Genomic DNA, 19,723 nt, shown 5'->3' on the forward strand with positions numbered 1-19,723 from the left:
GTAAAACCGAAAAACCCTTGAAATTCACCAGTTATGGTAAGCTAAGCAACCATAACTCGCGCCACCACCGTGCACTGCTAAGCCTAACACCTAGGACTTCAAAGATGACATCACAAATGTCATTGATGACATCACTGATAACATCACATGTGCATTTACCTTTCATGAAAAGTCTGTACAAGGGATTCTTAGTGTAATGTTAATAAAAAAAGTGTCAAAGATTATTGGAATAAATATCAAGTGCTAATCAGTGTATTAAGCAATGCATTGATATAAATAGCATTCTATTATGAAGTTCCATCCAGTATACTAAGGTACTCATGTAGAAACATAGGCATTGTGTGCAGCATACACGATGGAGGTGCAATATTCATAAGTTTGCCTTGTTGAATAGTGAAATGATAACTGTTTTCATATTACAGTTTTGCGTACAGTGAAGCTTGTGATAAGTAGGTAATAAAACGCACTTACTACATAATTGCAATATTATAGACAAATCACAAAGAGACAACACCACATACAAATATGAATATATACAAGGGAATTGAAGTAAGAAAAAAACAGCAATAGTAGCAGAAAGTGTTCATAACATAACTGATTACCTTTATGCAGAGAAATGATTGCCCTGTTTCAAAGCTGTTACTTACCCTATCTATATATGTCACATGATGTGTCTGGACCCTAAGGAAAATAGTGTGAGTACAACATATAAAAATATGAGTATATACAGGGAAAGTGCAGTAATAAAAAAACATCAAAACTAACAGAAAGTGCTGATAAATCTACTGATAATTTTAATGCACAAAAAGGATTGCTGTCTTTCAAGGTTGTGTCTTCCCCTATGTATATGTTTCATATGATATGACTGGACCATAAGGGAATTATTGTAAGAACATACTTGAAGGATAAGTCTATGAATATAGTACATGTACAATTTTTAGACTGTTACTGAAGAAAATCATGTGGCCTAGATATGTCAGGAAAGGAAAAAAGGGGGAGTCAGACATGTGATGTCATCAGTGATGCCATCAATGACATGTGTGATGTCATCTTTGATGTCCTGGGTGTTAGGCTTAGCAGTGCACGGTGGTGGTGCGAGTTATGGTTGCTTAGCTTACCATAACTGGCGAATTTCAAGGGTTTTTCGGTTTTACTTGGAACCATAACATCCTTTTAACAAAGTTTTTTCACTGAATTTGAAAGGTTTTTAGCAGCGCAACTTAACCATAACGTCCCTTTAACAAAGTTTTTTCACTGAATTTCATTGGTTTTTAGCAGCGCAACTTAACCATAACGTCCCTTTAACAAAGTTTTTTCAATGAATATATAGATGCATATGGACAAGTAAAAGATGGATGTTTCCACTACGCATTATAAAACAGTACTGAACATTAACAAAAAGGCCTCACTTCATTGTGTCACAGTTAAAAGCAATTAAATAAAAATGAAATCTCAGCAGAAGGAGTTGAATGAGCCAAGAAGCCAAGGTCTTATCAAACAGGAATTGGCTGACATTGGATACAAATTGTGTGAAAGAATAGAGATTCCTGTTCAGAAGGCTTGAGCAAAACAAAAGACGTCAGAGGACTATTAGAAAATAATATTAAATACACGAAAAGGCTTGATTTCATGGTGTCCAGTCACGTGGAAGAAGAAAGTTGGACGATCGTGGTAGTCACACCTACGCACGAGGGCAGGCTGTGCCTACACTCCTTAAAAATTCTCAGAGCACAGTACAAACTTAAGGCCAAACTTCAGAGCACTAATTCACACTTGACCATTGAGGTGTGATGGATTAATATATTAATTGATTGGAAGCTAGTGTTTAGATGAGCCCACTAGCATCTGGGTGTTCAGTGTACATGCTGCTAGACATAGGTGGAAAAGTACTGACGGGGGTTAGAAGCCAACCAATTGTTCAGGACCGTGTAATTAAGGATCCTATAGTTTGTGTAGCCAATGGAACATTGTGTATTTAGTGACGTTCATAGTGGCCATTTTGAGGGGAGGGCTTAGTTGCCCCACCTGACGTTAAGTACCCTATCACTCTCCTTCACGGTTCTATACTGATATGGAACTTATACTTAGTCACTTAGAGCCTATCACCTTCCTCAATAGGTTTTGCAGTTTGCCACGTAGGTAGTGACGCAGGTCAACACGTCACTGATGACGATTTGTTATTATATAACCTCAGTTTCTACTAAAATGAGTCGAGTAAGAGGTTCGAGCGAATGCTGATGTTCGTTGTACTCCCTGTTTTAGACCTTTGATATTAAACCGGACTCCCTTTTGCCAAACTACCCGAATCGGCTTGATTTTTGATGTATGAATAAAATCTGCATCCCCATCCATCTCCATGGTATTGCTACTCACCTTAAAGGGCTGGGAAACTCAGTGCACTTGGTAGCAGGAGAGGATGGTTTATTAAAAAATCCATCGACCATTGACATAAGTAAACTTTAGAGTCTCGGAAATATTGCATGACCTTTGCCAATTGGCTGACAGGACGTGAAGCTCGCCGTAGATAGTGGTTAGTGTAATTGAAAAAATCCTTGCAAGGAGGGTGTCGCGGGTCCCCTTAGTTTCCATAGGAATCCCCTCCCACGTCTACGAAGAGCGGAATGGAAAACAGTTTGAAGAGGCGGTAAACAGAGGCCTACAATCCCGAGGGTCCGAAGAAGAAAATATGCGAATGGTGAGTAGAAACTGAGGAGTATGCCAAATTGATGCATGCGTAGTAAAATAAAGGAGCGTAACTGAGGGAGGTGGGATAAACGTAACAGAAGAGTAAGCGTGTAAAAATATATATATCTGGGGAATGAGATATTGACTTTCCATCTAAAAATTATTCATCGAATACCTTTTCATCGAAAATTATTCATTTAATTGCCTTTCTATCGAAAAGCATATTCATTGACTAATTTTCGAAACTTAATTTCGATGGATAATAAGGGTTAGGGGAAGGGTTTGGTTAAGGGTTAGGGTTGGTTTAGGGTTAGGGTTAGGGGTTAGGGTTGGGGCTAGGTTTAGATTTAGGATTAGATTTAGGGTTACATTAAGGGATAGATTAAGGGTTAGGGTTGGTTTAGGGTTCGGGTTAGGTTTGGAGTTAGGATTAGGGTTGGGGTTGGGTAAGGGTTAAGGGTGGTGTGCGTGGGGGTGGGGGAACTGGGGTGGAACCCCCCCAATATACAATAAACATAAAAACGTTACAAGGAGCTGGCAAGTTTACGAAATTTCAGCACTGTACAGCTCCATGTAACGTTTTAACGTTACAAATAAAATGCATCGAAATGCTATATTTTACATTTAAAAGTGCATATCCATCTAAAGTTGTCCATTTATATATTCGATGGACTGGTTTAGATGGAAATGCACTTTTACATGTAAAAGATAACATTTCGATGGAATGGCATTCAATGCATTTCCATCGATGGATTTGAATTTCGATGCATTTCGATCGATGGAAAGACCATAAACCGATGTGGATGAGGTGAGCGCAATATGCCCAGAACATAGTCAAAGGACACAAACAAATGCTGATTGTAGGGACGCTGTCTTCAAAAGGGGAGTCTGGAGACACCGGGTCTGGGGTGGCCATGCGACGAATGGCCCCCGTGCAAAAGAACCCTTTGTGGTGTACATTGTATTCAGCACCTTGCGCGTTCCCATCCAACCCAGCCCCCTTGCGAGTGCACGGTCACAGGTACGAACTGCCATTGATACCAGAGGGCGGATGGATGTGGATGAGGGAAGTGCAATAGGCCCAATCAATGTTCAAAGGACACATATCTTTCATGATCCTCTTAGATGCTTATACGTGTTGTGGACTTAGAAAAATTGTATTGCAACCTTTCATATTAGCTCTTTTATTTTTTGTATTTACTTTGGTGAAGTGGATGGCAATGACAAACTACAAATGTTACTGCTGCGGGCGAAATACTGTCTGTATAAATCCCCGGTATTGCCCGTAGTCACTGGGGTCCAACGAATGGCTCGGCCCACACAGGCAGGTATTAGTCATGAAATGCGGAATCCCAGTCTTCCATGAATTCACCATGTAAACGCACCGTAGGCCACAAGCCTGTACAACCTGTAGAAGAGGTACATAAATAGTTTACTTGAATGAACCAAATAATTGCATTTATTATGTTTGCACTACCTTTTAAAATGTAATGTAAGGCATTGTTATGCTTTAGAAAGTATATTTTCGTGCAAAGTACTGATAACACTTGTGATTTCAAGTAGTTATCTTTAGAAATGTGAATGCTCATCCTGGAAAAACCAGTTTGGGAGATAGGCATGGAAGTTATAATGATTTAGGGGAACAACATACAGTGTTAGCTATCTCGTTTGTCAAACACACAACATATATGGATTAAACATACTCGTTACTTGGATTACAAGGGTGAATTGTAGCTAGAGGTTAGTGTATAAGGACCATCATCATTCGCAACACAGATCTTGTAAGGCAGGCTGCCCTGAAGTCATGTAGCTGGGTAACGCATAGCGGTGGTGTGTCTTCTTCGGCAATGTAGGCCAAGCAGCCAGAGTTTTCTGTGCAACAGCAGTTCGCCACCAGAGTAGGCATAAGATCACAGTGATGGTAGGTACACCAAGTGGAAACGTCTAACATGCGACTGGGTTCATGATTGATTATCATGACTTTCATCTGATTCATTGTTTCCGTCTTCTTTCTCTTTCCAGTATTTCCTCTTCTGAATATTCAGGGTCGTACAGCTGGGGCTGAATTGTTGCCATAGTTCCTGAATATTGAAGAAGTACAAAACCAACAGTGAGAACATTTTAAATAATGTTGTTTGTACACAATAACGAAACAAGGGTTAACATTAAAATTCAGTGTTAAAGAAAAACAAGAGAAGAAATAGCCATGCTACAAAAACCCATCGTGCAAAGACAAGATTAATAGGGTCAGACTTTGAATGTATGCAAAGACACATGCTAGGAACATGCCTTGTTACAGTCATATTTATATATGGTTTGGTGAAGACATTTGTAATAAACTACTACTGAGTTAATTCATTTTAGGAAGAGTAAGCAACTATTCTCAGTACACAGCACTTGGAAGCTAGCTGAACACAGCAGAAACAAGTCAGGGAGGCCCGAAATGAAATACACTGACACAAAGGAAAAAGAAACTCCAACGTTGTGTGATCAGAAAGGGTTTGTTTACACTTGTAGAGGAAAGCAGCGTCTTGGCATTTCTATGGAGACACATCAATAGATTGTGCACAGAGCAGGTTGACATGAGGGTATCAGATAATATTATCCCCACCAATAATATTGCCATATATATGGTCGTGGGGTAAGGCCACAGGCAATATTATTAGTGGGGATAATTTATGGGGTTATTGGGACCGGGGGTTGTGGGGTCCCCCCCCGCTACATTACAAAAATTACAGGGGTTGCAAGGGTATCCCCCACAGGTTCCATGGCTTAATATCGCTGCAAAAATATGGCGATATTCTTGTATGGCGATATTTTTGCAGTGATATTAACACATGGAACCGACATGAGACGTGCATTGACGTTGTGAAAAGGGACGTGAGTGTCTAGTGATGTCAGCTTTAGGGGCAGGTGATCGGAATTATTGTTACGAGGGCACTTGAACTTAGGACGATGGATCAACGGATAAGATTAGCACTTGATGTCAGTACCCGACACGTCCTTTTAGTATGTGTAAAAGTGAGAAAAATGAAGGTAAGATGCATTGAATTCTTTTTTAAGATTGATCGATGTATGCTCATAAATACACACCTGATTGATTGGGCCAATAACATTTCTGAGCCACCTACCCCTTTAAGATGATCTGATTTATCGCAAGAAACTGAAATTAATCGGGAGTGTGAAGTGACAAGCATCGTAACTCAGAGTCCCCCCAAAGATATTACCCATGATGCCATTTTGATGATATTGTTGATCCCCACTGTACTCCCTGTTGAGATGGTCTTTTTAACTCTGTTTTAACTAGGTTATGTTCACCAAATGTCCAGGATTTGTAATGCTATTTTTTCCCCATTGCCCACTAATCATGATGCACCAATTACTAAAAAAGGCCAAGGTGAACTGTCACCATGGCATTGGGCCTTGTGCTCTGTCCCTGTTACACCAAATAGGCTAAAAGGCTGTTAGTATGACCAGTGGGCCAGGCCTACAGCTGAGATCAGATCCCACTGTCCGCGATGCACCTGTTGCACACTGTGCGATTTCCGACCTATTTTACTCTTCATGTTTGAACTCTGTCTTGTAAATCTTTATAATTGCACAAAGGGCACGCAACAGCGTGTGCGTACTAATGTTGCTGGTTCTCTGCATGCAATTAATATTTGTTTTACAAAATGACCCACTTGGTCTTTTAACGTATATTTTGAAAATCTTGTCCGCATGGCTTCGCGGGCATGCAGTCCAATGTCATGATGAAAAGGTTCAGGCAAAATCAACGACCGAGGCTAAAGAAGTGGTGTGGGATTGGGAATATAGAGAAGCACAAGTCACTCTCTGCAGGCCATGTGGAGGTTCATTGTGTTTCCATATGATTAAGGAGAGGGAACTAGAGGTCACATCATCAAATAAGCACTTGCTTACAATCGTAATGCATGCCAGATTGAAGCGAGTTGTACTATCATGGCCTCTGGGTTATTTCTGAAGACCACTGTTATCTCTGGTGGAATAGACCAACCTAGCCAATCACTGCACCACGTCCATGAGTCTATGCATTGCTATGTCACAGGTGTCAGACAATTCCTAACCAACCACTTCTATGCTTAGCGCGTGCGCACGCACTCACGCACGCGCGCGCAAACCCACACACACACACACACACACACACTGCTTCTAGCAGACCATTTTGGAAAACAAAGCACTGCCACTGAATCCATATGTAACTCCTGTATGATATTATGCCACAGCTATTTCATGTATTGAACAACTATCGAGCTTCCACCCATGACATTTATGTCTTCATACAGTCAGCACCATTCTGTTATAACGAGACATGTGGGTGATTGAGGATTATGTATTAGGCAAAACAAAAGAGGTGATAGCTGGAAGGTTTAGAATTAATCTTAACCTCTGCCATTGCCCTGGGAAACCCTCCAGACCATCATTCTTCACCTGCAAAGCCATGACAAAAGGGGGTTGACCATAAGAAAATGAGGCTTGGTCCAACCCCAAAAGGGGCAGTGCAGTCCCTGCTTGGTCACATCCCTTCTGCACGAGACCACAAGCATCTTCAGACATGTTTTGGGTTTGTTGGGCCTCATCAGTGAGGAGTAGTTTGGGACTATGGTTTAGTAAATAAATGCAATGTCTCACACCCCAATTGATGAATTACCCTAGACATTTGCACACTCGCCACAGTGGATTTGCCCAACAGTCACATATATTGATGCAATTCTGCAACTCTGCAACGCTATGACACAGACACAGCTATGCTCACAACCCCATCTGAGGTATCTGAGCGTATCCACCTGGCACTGTATCTCCCCTTTCATTAGTGGTGGCAATAGATCAAACCGCCATGGTCCACTATCCTTTGATTCCAGTACAGGGAGTGACAATGCACAAGTTTTGACACTGATTGCGTCACAGGAATTTATGTCACATGCCCTTTTAATGGAATGACATCTCGGGAATTGACGTTACTGAAGTTCCAAAATACAATACATGTAAGATTAACACAATAACAACAAAATGACTAAAGCAGATAACAGGCTATTTTAGCCATGATCTGTATATTAACGAGGGTGCTACCATATGCAAGGTACACCCTCACATAGCCAGACTCATTCCTATATTTTAGGACCAGTCCCATGTGTCAATCAACAGTCTGGTATGCTTGACTCCTATGCCTCAATACAGACTCAATTGTCAAAGTACAGTCTCGTGTACCCAGGCACCAACACATGTGCTAACTATAGTCTCCAGAGTGTCTTTAGTCTGACAACAGCTTCATATCAACGATAAAGCCTCTCCTCTCCCCCACCAGATATGTGTGCATATTCCCAGTTACATGCTCTAATGTGCAGGCACTCGTGCAGGAGCTCCCTTTGATATGATTGGTTATTTATAACGCGCTTAATACCCAGAGGTTTCGAAGATCGGACCTGGGATCGAACCTGTGTTGCTCCGTGTCGTCTTGCTTCCAAAGCGAGCACGTTGCCGCTGCCCATTCCCTTTCCCATTGACTTGGTGGTCAACTTGATTGTGGATTTTTGTTGAGGAAAAAAAGCATTGCTTGCACTGCATGTCTCATTTCCTTCTCTCGAAAAAATACAGCTTTACCACCCACGAAAAGAGCAAGTTTCAAGTCACGTCACATACCTCCCTCAGCCCCTTATCAAGGGGGTTTACCCCTAGAATAATGGAAGCAAGCATTGACAAAGCCAATCCTTTTACCCAGCTAAATTTCACGGGGGGAAAACAAATGGGCAAGGCTAATCTCATATGCATGCATACATTCAGAAATCCTTATCATAGATAGTACTTTATCTGGCCACATAGAGGATCTGCCTACAATCTACAGTCCAGCGATTCACATAAGTTCACGCACTACACACTCCCACAAAGATGGAACAAGAAAATGATAAGGGACATCATGCATAGCGTGAGTGCATAGTAAAAGGTCTCTCCCATTCCTATTGCCAGATGAGCTCAGGAAGGGAAATGAAAAGTGCGGGAAGATAGAGACACAGAGAGAAGGGGGGTGTGGGGAGGGGGGGAGGGGGGGTGGCGCAGCCAGGCCCACTTAAGTCGGAAGGAAGAAAGAGTACACACTGGAGAACATGGTTAATGTGGGGAAAGTGATATTGTGCTGTCAGAGGAAAAGATATGCCAAAATGTGCAGTGGAAGGAGGGGAAGTGGGGGAGCTGCTCTTGGGTTGTGAGGGGGAGAAAGGATGAGAGGCTGATAATGGGAACACATTTTATGTTTTGCACTTTCCCGCCATAGATTTCAATGGAAGCCCAAGCATATTTCCCTCACTATTGAAGCAAATACAGCCTTTTTAGCTTCACTAATTGTGAGCCCTTAAAGCACCCATTGCAGGTGGACTGTGTCCCTCAGTCAAGTGTCTTTGTTGCTTTACTGTAGCACACACCACATAACAATGGAGTACAGCGGAGTACAGCAGAGGTATTTTCTATCCTTTTCCCCTTTTGTCTAGCAACATTTGCTATGCCTTTATGATGTGCCTAAAACAGGCTCGTGGCAATTAATCATATTTTTCATCTTTTTCAAGTACACTACCATACACCATCCCTTTTTTTACACATAATGCTCTTTCAAATACCATATACACAAAATGTCTTCCCCATGTAATTTAAGCCCTGTCCTTTGGTCATCTTGGTTTTCGAGAGGTAAAAGTCAAGCTAAAGGGCAAGTACTTTTGCTGGGTCCAACTTGTACTCCCAGACAAGTGTCTTTGTGCGATTTAACTAGTTTGGACTGCGTTTGGTGCTGTCTGACTCCAATACACATCCTTCCTATGAAGTGGCTGTTGCAGGGAAGATGTGGAGTCTGTGGCTTTCATGCTTGGACGGCCTTTGCCTTTTTTAATGATGCAGAACCTTTGCATTGGTGGGCTGGGGTAGCACCACAGCCTGGATTTTGGATATGGAGAGGAGCCCTGCAGCCATTCTGGAGGGTTTGTTTGTTTGTTTATTTTATTTATAGAGCGCGCCTGACCCAGTATCTGGGCGCATAGGTTGCGGTAATGGTTACAAGATACAGTTACACAGTTAATACAGATAATACATGCACATTGCGGTAGAACAATTAAATTGCCAAGGGAGGTAGGGTAAGAGAAGAACAGATATGTACAAGAGCACTATAAGTATACTTGAGGATGTGACTGCAAGGTGAGGACAGATTAGGTTTTGTTCAGTAACAAGGTAATGGCGTGGCTTCTGAATATTTGAAGTGTTGGGCAGGTTTTGATGTCCTGTGGGAGTGTGTTCCACAATTGGGAGGCTAAAACCGGTAAGCTAGATCCGCCAGCTCTTTTAAGGCAGTACCTGGGCACCGTCAAGCAGGAAGTGTTGATGGATCTGGTGATTCTGGTAGCTGGTTTCTGTGTGAATGTGTCCGTGAGATATGGTGGGGCTAGATGCTTTGTACGTGAGGCAAAGGGTTTTTAAATCAATTTTGTTTTGTATAGAGAGCCATTTGCATAGCGTTCTTGGGGTGGAGTTATGCTCTCTTCTAGGAACATTTAGTGCAGCTCTAAGTGCATTATTTTGAAGAACCTGTAGTTTATTGATTATTGATTTGTAGGAACCTAAATAGAGGCAGTTGCAACAGTCCAGTTTCCCAGTGTAGGCAGTGGCTAACACAGTCATATTTACTTGTTTGGTGAGATTGGTGTTAGCATTGAGGTCGAATCCAAGGATTTTTACGTTTTTGGATATCTGGATGTTGTTACCATCCATAGGGATACTGCTGTATTTGGGACTAAGTTTGGACAGGGCGTTAGGTGAGCCAACTAGGAGAAGCTCAGTCTTATCATCATTCAGGCAGAGGCCATGTGTGGCCATTCCTGCCTGAATGATTATGTAGACTTCGTTGACCCAGTAAACATCAGTCGTAGATCCCTGATAGTGTTAGGAGTACCTGGGTGTCATCTGCATAATTAGTGTAGGTGACACCCAGCCGATCCAATTTGTCGAAAAGGGGCTTTGTGAAAATATTTTACAAAGTGGGCGATACACATGAGCCTTGTGGGACTCTGCATGAGATGGGAATTGGGTCAGACGCCGCTGTGGGAGAGAACACACATAGCTCTATTTGTGAGGAAGGATTCAATCCACATGACAGCAGCGTTGGAGAAGTGTGCTGCCAATGACAGGTGGTCACATAAGATTTTATGGTCCACCAGATCGAAGGGTTCTGATGAGTCTAAAAGTAGTAGGATGGCAACTGTACCTTTATCTTTAAGGTCGTCTATTTGGCTCTTAAGGTCAACAAGGGTCGTTTCCGTTCCATGTTGAGGTCTAAAGCCAGATTGACATGTTCCTAGTAGTTGGTTTGTCTCTAGATAATGTTGGATTTTCAAGTATAGTTTGTGGGTATAGATGGATCTAGTGTTTGATTTTTGAGTAAAGGGAAAACCCAGGATTGTTTCAGATTACTTGGGACAGTGTTGCTGGCGAATGAGGAGTTTATGAGTTTGGTGATGAACGGGGATAAATCTCTAGCTGCATCTTTTATGATTTGTGCAGGGCAGCTAGCACCTTTGCAATTAGATGGCTTCAGTGAAACTATGATTTTTTGTACCTCAGGTATGGATACCTGGTTGAATGAGAAACCTGAGTGGGGGTATACGGGTGGTGGCATACTTGGACTGGAAAGATTGCTGGTGGCAAGTTGGAGTCGTTTGTTGGCTATTTTGGACTGGAGCCCTATGATTTTATTAGAGAGAGCATTTTGAATGCTGGTGCACCAGGGTTTGTCCTTGGTGCAGGTGTCAATAGGTGGATTGGGGTTTTCCATTTCCTTTAAGATGCTAAAGAGTTCTTTCGTGCTGAAGCCTGCCTGGTTTATTGTAACATTGAAGGATTCTTTCTTAGTATGGATTATCTCTTTTTTGTACTTGGCAGTAATGTTGATTAGGTTGACTTTATTTTCTGAGGAGGGGGTGATTTTCCAGAGTGCCTCAAGTTTTCTTTTGTCTGTGCGTAGAAGTTTAAGTTCAGGGGTGAACCAGGAGTTCAGATGAGCTCTCGGTTTGCCTTTGTGCAATTTTAGTGGGGCAATGGTATCTATGGCTTTGGTCATGGCCTCATTGTAGGTGTAAACCAGCAGATTCGGGTCATTGGTGGTGGGTATGGAATTGAGTATGGGGGTTACCATAGGTATTATGTTCTCAGCAGTGATGTTACGTTTATTCCTAGTCAGACATGGAGGTGCGATGGGGAGTTTCTTTGGTTCTGAATTATAAGCATTGATTTCTAAGGATAGGAGATGATGATCAGTCCACGCGAGTGGTGAGGAGTCTTTTAGGGTAATATTGCAGTTGAGGTCTGCTACGCAGTCGAGTGTCCTGCCTTTCACGTGAATGGGGTGGGTATTTATTTGTAAGAAACCTTGCTCTGATAGAGTATTGGCTACAGAGATAGCTGGTAGGTCTTTGATCATTATAGCCGAGATTGAAGTCACCAAGGATGATGTTTTGTGCCATGGGTTTAGTATTCTCAGATACTAATGTTGTAATATCGTCTTCAAAAGATCCGGAAGGGCATGGTGGCCTGTATATTAGGTGGATGGTGATAGTATTTTTAGGAGATATTTGGAACTTAACTGTAAGGCGTTCACAAGATGCCAGAGGAGATGAGGTGGCTAATCTCAAGTCTAAGGTAGATTTGAAGATGATGGCTAATCCTCATCCTCGAGCATTGGGCCTGTCGGCTCTGAGGATGGAGTAGTGGTCGAGGATTGCCCAAGAGTAACAATTAAAGAGAAGCCCCTACCCTGAAGATGGATCGCTTGATCCGAAACGCGTCGGTCATTTGCAAAGATTCGCAAAAATAAGGCTTCACCTGTGTGAATTGATTTCTCACACAACAATATAACTCAATTTGTGGATTATAATGTAACACTGTATTCAGTGCATGATGTTGTAAATGCCTATGAAAACAGTTTCATCAGATTGTTTGAATTGTGGAAATTAATGATTTTTGTTGGAAATGTATTTTGATTTCTTTAATTTTGAAAAAAACAGAGATGGGCCAATTAAAATGAGCCATATCTCGAGAAATGTGTGCAAACATTGTCTCATTTTTGAGGATTTACTTCATTACAAAATTCTGTAATACGATTTGTTTTAGATATTAACGAAAAATCACAATAACATGCTTTTGATTAGCTTGTGTTAGGAAGTACACTTTAAATAATTGGACTGTCGTCCGATAGGAGTGCATTTGGGCTTACTGCTTAGTAAGAAGCTGTTCTGTTTTTTGTTAAGGTTAGAAACAGGCCAGCTGCGTCATGCAGCCATGTTTCTGTAACCGCAAGGAAGTCTAAGTTGTTGGATATGATAACATCTGCGATTTCAGATCCGTGGGCAACAAGGGACTTGGCATTTAGTAGTCCCACTTTTATGGGAGTTTTTTTGGTGCCCTTCTGGATAAGGTTAGGGCAGTTGTCAGCTAGGTTCACAGTCCTGATGGTGTGGGACTTTTTGCACGTGCGTATGGGATTATTGGAGCCTGTGTCCAATTTACTAAAGGACGTAATGCTAGGTTTAGCTAGTGGGCTGATGTTCATGGTAAGTCTGTTGCCTATTCTAATGTGCTCTGTAGTGTTAGGGTTAGTGACAAGTGTGCCTTCTTGCTGTTTAGATGCAGAAGGTGTTTGAGTGAATGTGCCATGATTACAACTAGGTGGGGTGTCATGAATGTGACAGAGTGTGCAGGATCTTAGACTGTGACATCTAGTCGCACCAGTGACAGGGAGGGAGCGGTTGTTAGCAGAGTTGGAGTGGAGGTAAGTGTGCTCAGGTAATCAGGAATTGATGCTTGTTATGGTGTCAGGTGAGTGGCTGTTAAAGCTGGTGGTGGGAGAGAAGTTGGTACTTGGGGGAAATGGTGGTCCGGAGGGCTGAAATGGTGTGGGGCAGGTGATAGGATGGTGTCGGGAGCAGGCAAGTTTGGCCAGACAGGCTACATAGTGGCTACCAAGTCATGGTATATTGTCTTGGATGATGCAATATGGGAACATGATTAAGGTGAGCAGGATTTGCATGGTGTGAGGATATTGTAGTGCAGGTGCAAAACCTTGTAGATTTCTTGCAGTCGCAGTGGAATGACTGAGAGCTTGGGAGTGTGGTGGAGTGAGTGGGTTAGGACCCTTTGTGGGATGCTATAAGTGTCTGCTAGTACTGGTAGAGCAGTTCGTAGGCTTTGAGATATGCAGGGGCAGTAGTGGCCTTTAAATAATAGAGTGATGCATAGCAATACAAATAGGCTTACAAATGCAGTGGCAGGCCCCTCAGAGTAGAGAGATGCATAGCAACACAAATAGGTTTACAAATGCTGTGGCAGGCCTTACAGAGTAGAGAGAAGCATAGCAATACAAATAGGCTTACAAATGCAGTGGCAGGCCCTTCAGAGTAGAGAGATGCATAGCAACACAAATAGGCTTACAAATGTAGTGGCAGGCCCTTCAGAGTAGAGAGATGCATAGCAACACAAATTGGCGTACGAATGCAGTGGCAGGCAATAGCAATAAGGGTCTTACATAGTGTGGTGACGTACGCCACAGGTTGGGAGACATGCATATATTTGTTGGGGGACAAAATCATAGGTACGGAGATGACTAGGTAGAGGCAGCGGTATGCGTTATGCTTCTGGATTGGTTCGGGGGGGGGTGCTCATGTCGAGTATAACAGTACGCGGCCTATGCCATGTGCTATACGACCCATTGTGACTAACATTGCAGGCGTCATGGTGTGACCTGTGAGCAATTGTCACTCCTGTAATGCTTGCATACAACAAGTGCGCTGAGGAGCAGGGGCACTAACTATGTTAGAACGTATTGGGCATTTAACGAGGAGAGGTGGGCGGGGTTTACAGATAAGATGACATCAATGTAGGAAAATCAATAAACAGTGCTCATACCGTATGAGAGCAACAGTTTGCAGCAGGGTTTACAATTTCAGATGGCAGCAGGGTAACATTGCCAGGTATGACTGATGAAGCTAGCATAAGTTTGAAAGACTCTAGGTAGATGACTTTTATTTGACAGGGGTACTGGCAGACGCACAGCGTCTCGGTCAGGCTCAGTCAGGCACCTTAGTTGCACCTCAGTCAAGCACCTTAGTTGCACCTTGGAGTGCACCGGCTACGCCTTCCGGCGATCAGGATTAGCTGAAAAGCAGTAGGCTAGCCAATCCGGGGGAAGAGGGTGAAGATGAGGCTCAGAGCCGTGATGATGGCAGCAGCGGCCATCTTGGAGCAGTACACCCTCGTGGGTTATATGGAAGGGCAAGTCCGATTCAACAGTTGCGATGCTCCAATGTGCACTATCAACAGCACAGAATAAAGAGCAAATATTTGGCAATAAGGCTGCGTCGTGTAGCGTGTGGCGGCAGACTATTCAGTCGTGGGCTCTCATTACATGTGGCGAGGTCGTCATGCAGGCCAGTGCCCATGGCCTTACCTTGGTCTGATAGGCAGAGTGGAGCACTGCTTCCCAGCAGTGTAGGTGCTGGATGGTGAGCTCCGTCTCCGGCGGACCGTGTTAGACTGTCCAGGGAGTCAGGCTCAGTCAGGCACCTTAGTTGCACCTTGGAGTGCACCGGCTATGCCTTCCGGCGATCAGGATTGGCTGAAAAGCAGTAGGCTAGCCAATCCGGGGGCCGATGGTGAAGATGAGGCTCAGAGCTGTGATGATGGCAGCGGCGGCAGATGCCTGATGTACCCATGACACAGGTAAGTGGTTACTTAATTTCGTAAGACAAATGGTTATAGCCCATCAGCACAGCGCCACCATCCAGCTCCTCTCCAACCGCCTCCTTGTCTCATTCCTTTGTTTCCCTAGCAACTACACCAGCATTCTATATTCTATTAATGACAAGATACTACACACCCTTTCACTTATCAACAATGATAACAAAGAACTGGCACAATACTACTGGTCCAGAATGCAGGCTCTGTGGGCGCACCAGAAGAGACAAACACCCACTTTTTATTACTCTGTCCAGGGTATAAGGACCTGGGGCAGAGGTATATCTCGTAAACCAAGACAGCGTCCGAAAGGTATCGGACACTCCTGTCCCCGGCACACCTTTGAGCTGTGACACAGCCAATATGATCTTAAATGATTATTAAGAATTGATATAAGTACATCACTTGATCCAAAATAATATATACACAGGAGAATTTTCATTTGTTCTGTACTTCTTTATACTTAAATAGTGAAGAGCACAACACGTTTCCCGATACAATATTCCCTTCATCAGGTGCAGTTTAACCAAACTGTAAATCAAATCAAATTCATAATAGTACCAACTTATCTGGAGCATCTATCAATTAAATGCAAAAATCAACCAAGCATTCTGGACCCAATGGTCTTAATTACGTAAAGCAGAACCTTTAAGGTTATTAGAAGGCATTTGAAAAAGGTAACATAGGTCAAACAAGGTAGTGAAATGCCCATGGGATCAATCATGTGTATGACCAATTCAAGTCGTGAGTAGAGAGAAACACATGTGGGTAGCTCCTTCACAAAGGACAAAGATAGTGCCCTGCTGCTATGATATAAGGTAGGGTAATGACAGATCCACCACCTATAGGTGTGTAACGAGGTATTAGAAAAGAAGAAAAAAGGAAGAAAAAAAGGAGTGTCAAAAGTACCCGAAAGGTATATCAAAGAAACACCAGTAGAACGCAACGTGGGTGTAATACTGGCGCTGCAGAAAAACAGAATTTAATTTCATGTGCTAATGTAGCCAACTTCTTCCTTAATCACTCCAGTGGTACTCAGGTGGTACAAATGTCCCCTCAACAACCCATGCCCTTCATTTACAATTCATTGTTCACTTCCCAAAGTGGCCAACACTCCTGTACGGCGGATAGCACAGTGGCAACTCACTGGTCTTGGAAGCAAGACCACGCAGAGCAACAGATGTTCGAATCCCGGATAAGCGGTTAGAAACCGTACTCTGGTGCGGTATTAGACGCATTACAAAAATAAATTAAATAAATGAGTTTCTTTTCTGGCGACCCTTCCATATCCTTCTCCATTTCTCCTTCCCATTCTTCCCGAGATACCGCCTCATCCCTTTAAATGGGTACACTAGCCACTACTTCATATGCCTCTCGACCATCATGATTATCTATAGTGATAGGCATAGGCATGGGTGACAAACAACGTTTGCCTTATCCCGGTATATATTCCACCACATAATCAAATTCTCAGGCTTTGTGCCTCTATCTAGTCAATCACGGGGTAGGTAGCTCTTCCCATGCCTCCTATTGACAGAACTTCCACCAATAGTTTATGATCCATATTCACAGCACAAGGTTTTCCCAATATATAATGACGGAAATAATTCAATCCCCACACATATGCCAACACCTCACGCTCGATAACCAAGTACCTGGTCTCTGTTTCTGTCACTGAGCCTGAAGTGTGATGTATGACTTTCTCCACTCCCCCGATCTTGGGTGATAGCACTGTCCCCAATCCTTTCATGCTTGCATCCACGTTTATCACCGCCGGTTCGCCAATCACAAATACACCTAATTCAATTGTCAAACAAATTATCTCCTTTATCAACTACACAGCCATTTCCCATTCATCCATCCATAAAAATCTCGCATCATTTTTCAACAATTCCCGTGAAGGCATAGTAATGTTGGCAAAGTTCTTGACAAATTTGTTATGGTACTCTGCTAATCTGAGGAACGGCCTTAACTCTTCCTTGTTTTGTGGACATTGTGCCTACTTGATCGCTGCCTTTGACCCCACCTTAGGTTTGTATTCTTTACTGTTTATAACTTGACCCAAATAGTTCATCTCTTTCGCCTTAAATTTACATTTTGAAGATTCTATGGTTAGGCCATTTTTCTTCAGCTTTTCTTCAGCTTTCATCTTCTCTTTCTTTGCTGTATACCTGAATATCATCCTGATATGCCACAGTTGCTTCAATTCCTTTTAGCAAATGACTCATTGTCCTTCGAAATACTGCCACGCCAGATGCCAACCCAAAGGGGATCCTGCTGTACCTGAACATTCCAAAGGGTGTTATGAGCAATTTCAAGCTGATAAGCTGCTGAAAGGTCCATTAATGCAGTTCAACATCTCTGATATGTTGGGCAGTGGGTATTTGTCTATGAAGATGTTTTTCTAGCCCTCGAAGGTCCACACACATCCTTATCTTTCCAGACTGTTCAAGGGTCACTACTATTGGGCTCACCCACTCATTCGATTCTGTAGGCTCTATGATACCTTCATGGTTCAATCTACCAAATTCTGTATCAACTGACTTCCTCAAAGCCAGTGGTATATTCCGATGTCTATGCGCCACTGGTTGGGCTCCTTCCTTCAGGATGATCCAGTGTGTATACTCTTTCAGGCAACCTATTGATGGCATGAACACTTCTGGATAATTTTGTTCAGCTTTTGTTTGTTTCACTTGTATACTCAGCGCCAGCTCATATAAAGTGGGATCGAGTTTCGCCTCCAATGCTGCTTGGTCTCACCATACCAAAAGGGTAACACCTTATTTTTTACTATGTACACTCTTACAGCAGCCAACCTATTTCGGAACTCTGTTAAACTTTGAAAACAGCCCTCAATTGGTATCTCGGTGCCTTCAAATCCTCCTGAATTCATTCTTTATGTCTGACCTATGTGTATCTGTTTTCATTCCAGATTCCTCAAGTTCCTTGAGTTTGTCAGATCTGAAAATTGTATATGGAGAGCAGTTGTCTACCATAATTGAAACTGGAATACCTTACAACTGTACTATGCAGCTGTGACACTTCATTTTACAGAATTCCTCTGTCTTCCAGACAATCATCACTCTTTCTTCACCCGATTCATCTTCCCCTTGCACATGAGCCACCTTCTTTCTCCGACAAACTACAACGAAATGCCCTCTCATCCTGCAACTTCTGCATTTCTGAGACAGTGCAGGACACATCTTGGAGGAGCCATAGTGTCTTAAACATCTGCCTTTCTCTTGTTCCGCCTGTGTACCTTCTTTTTTTCTAACTAGGTGTGACTGACGGTTTGAATCTTCTCCCTTCCTTTTGTTTGTCTTCCTCTCCTTTTGTCCTCCTGCATACCAACTTCACTTGGGAGCAGATTTCTTTGGGTTTGAATTGAGACAATTCAGCTGCTCACTTTATTTCTTCCTTCTTTTCTTTAACCACTTTTGTGCATAATTCCAAGTGTTTGACCTTTTTCGTGATTGCTAGTCTCCTCCGGGGTGGGTTCTCCACACATTCATAGATTTTTTTCGATCACAGAATTATTTGTATGTATGATGATCTGATCGCGAATAAGATCCTCAGATCTGATAACGGCTCCAAATCTTCCTGACCTTGCTAGGCTACGTAGAGCTGTGACATACTCTTATGTGCTCTCTTCTTGCCTTTGTTTCCTCAAGTAAAAATTGAATTGATTAATTTCTATATTGTTTCTCGGGGTGCAATAAGCATCCAATTGTTTCAGTGCTTAATCATACACATTTCACTAGCCTCGGCAACTGGTAAGTTAGGGAGTTCCCTGAATTTCCTTTTCCCTTTGAGCCCTAATGCATGCAATAGCAGTTTCATCCTCTTTTTAGCCATCATTCCTTCATGTTCTATTGCTCATAAATAATTGCTCCAATGTTCTTTTCAATCCCTCTAGGGAATGGCTGGTTATCCTGGTTATCCTGGGTTAGGGAGGAAACATGCCAGTGGATGTATTGTAATGACTTTCATTTTTTATTTTCTTTTATTTTCGCTTTAGATTTATTTTATATTTTCATTTCTCCATATTTCATCCTTCTTTTTGAATTACTGAATTCACCCCTCTCGTGGAGTTTGATCCTCCTTTTTTCCGGTACGTATGACCTGTTGTGTATCATTGCTTAACAACCTTACACAATCACTTTGATGATCAAACAGGCTTGTCCGGTGTGTTGCGTGTGTGCTTTGTGGTGACACTTATGGTGATGCTTACGGGTGCTTACCTCTAGCACCAAACTCTCTC

The sequence above is a fragment of the Ambystoma mexicanum genome, chromosome 13 (genome assembly GCF_040938575.1).
Source record: "Ambystoma mexicanum isolate Mex_15411 chromosome 13, UKY_AmexF1_1, whole genome shotgun sequence".
In the NCBI taxonomy this organism is placed as follows: domain Eukaryota; kingdom Metazoa; phylum Chordata; class Amphibia; order Caudata; family Ambystomatidae; genus Ambystoma; species Ambystoma mexicanum.